Below are 2,119 nucleotides of genomic sequence, written 5' to 3'. Positions count from 1 at the left end.
GTGACGGTCAGAGGCAGCTGTTCCTGCTATGGTCACGCTTCCAGATGTCTGCCCGTTCCCGGGTACAACCGCAGTCAGGAGACCTCTAGAGCAATGGTAGGTCTGATGAGCTGTCTGTGTGTGTGTGTGTGTGTGTGTGTGTCTGTCTGTCTGTCTGTCTGTCTGTCTGTCTATCCGTCTGTCTGTCTGTCTTTCTGTCTGTGTCTGTTTGTGTGTCTGTCTGTCTGTCTGTCCATCTGTCCCTGTCTGTCTGTCTGCGTGCATGTGTGTGTGTGGGTTGTTTTTTTTTTTAAAGTATTGTGTGTGTGTGTGTGTCCTCCTTTTTTGCAGATGGTTGAAGGGCACCACTGTTTTAAAGCTCTTTTTCTTTACTTTTCCTTTTTTTTTCCGGTGTGTCTGTCTTTCTTCCAAGCACTAAATGACCAAAATTGTGCGATGTGCTTCTCTTTACTCAAACAAACAAACAAACTTTCTTTTCTTTGTATGTTACTATCTTGTAACGCGCTAATATTTGGCACTTATATGACCAATTTATATTGCAAGTGCCATGTGGGTGGTTGATGGGTGCTATGGTGTGGTTTGCTCCTTCTTTCCTATCAAACATCTATCGTCTTTATCTCCCCTCCTTCTTTTTTGTGTTTGTTACTCTCTTGTAACACCTCTAATTTTCAGCACTTATATGACCTTATTGTGTTGCAAGTGCCGTAATACTCTTACTGAAACAAAACTCTTACTAAAACTAAAACTACGGAGTCATGTTTTGTCCCCTAGGTGCATGGCCAGTGCGAGTGTACCCACAACACCAAGGGCAGGAACTGTGAGATGTGCGAGGACTTCTACCACGATCATCCATGGAGACCAGCCCGGCCGAACCAGCCCAATGTCTGTAAAAGTAAGTTTGACTGTTTGTAAGTTTGACTGTGTGAACAGATTTTTGTTGATAGACACTAGATTTTGTGGTGAAAAGACAGTGGGGTGGGAAGAATTTTTGTATTTATTCAAACATTTTTTTCCCAATCCTGAAAAATAGAAACATATCAATGACTACCAAAATGAAGTTTCTGAAATGCCATGTATGCCAACTCTTCTATTTGGCTGTGAATGCTGTACAATCACTAAAGACAGTGAAAATAAAATAGAAGCAACAGAAATGTGGTTTCTGAGGTGACTGCTAAGAAAATCGTGGAAGGAAAAGAAATCAAATGAGGTAGTACTCGATGAAACCCACATAGGACGCTCATTGTAAAAAAACAATCAGGAAAAGACGAATTATGTTTAAAGAAAGGGTTTAACAGATTTGTTCCCACAATTATTGAGTCCTCAGACATTGGAAAACGTTTGAATAACCGTACAGTGTTGAAAAAGACTTCAAACTCATGCCATGCTATTGTCTTTCCTTTCTGGCTACGAAATAATTGTTATTATTGTCTTCGACTTACTGATATATAGATGCGTCATGACACGGTTCAATCAGGCACTCGTCAATTTTTGCGCATGGGAGTTATTGGTATCGTCTTAAAGCTTGTTCTTTTGTCTTACTTGTAATGAAAAAATATCTATGTACCTTGAATAGAAGTCGAAATATTTGTGATTGAAGGAGGTGGGGGTCGCTTGGTTCCAGCTGTAAAATCAGGGATCGAATGGCCGCCATATTTTGGCGACTTTCATAGCTTGAGAGTCCTTGGAAACTGAAAATTTATATTTTGCCTTTGATTAAATTTTTTCAGTAATATCCACTCAGAAATATGTTTTTAAATGGACATAAAATAGGGTGAGCCCAAAATATAAAATTTGATCAAAATTGCTTAACCTGTGGAAAAGTGCTGTTTTCTTCGATTTCATCATTTTGACGAGTGCCTGATTTCACCATGACGCCTCACAAATTGTGTGGCTTCGGGTGTAAAACATCAATAAGGACAACTCTCTAACTTGAACTTCTCTTGCTCTCACTTCTTTACAGGGTGTAACTGCAACAACCATGCCTCGCAGTGTCACTTTGACGCAGCCAAGTTCACCGCATCAGGGGAGGTAAGCGGAGGTGTTTGTGACAACTGTATGCACAACACCAGGGGCGTCAACTGTCAGGACTGCAAGAAGTTCTACTACCAGGACCCCTCCA

At 40.8% G+C, this 2,119-nt stretch overlaps 1 protein-coding gene across 1 annotated transcript in view; it reads left to right on the top strand.

Annotated features, from left to right (window-relative positions):
* Positions 1 to 2,119, top strand: part of LOC101849415 (laminin subunit beta-1) — a gene marked incomplete at its 5' end in the record, with an annotated part of 77,256 nt that overhangs the window by 45,863 nt on the left and 29,274 nt on the right.

This window comes from Aplysia californica, unplaced genomic scaffold (genome assembly GCF_000002075.1).
Source record: "Aplysia californica isolate F4 #8 unplaced genomic scaffold, AplCal3.0 scaffold00879, whole genome shotgun sequence".
Classification (NCBI taxonomy): Eukaryota; Metazoa; Mollusca; class Gastropoda; order Aplysiida; family Aplysiidae; genus Aplysia; species Aplysia californica.
This window is presented reverse-complemented; position numbering and strand designations above follow the sequence as displayed.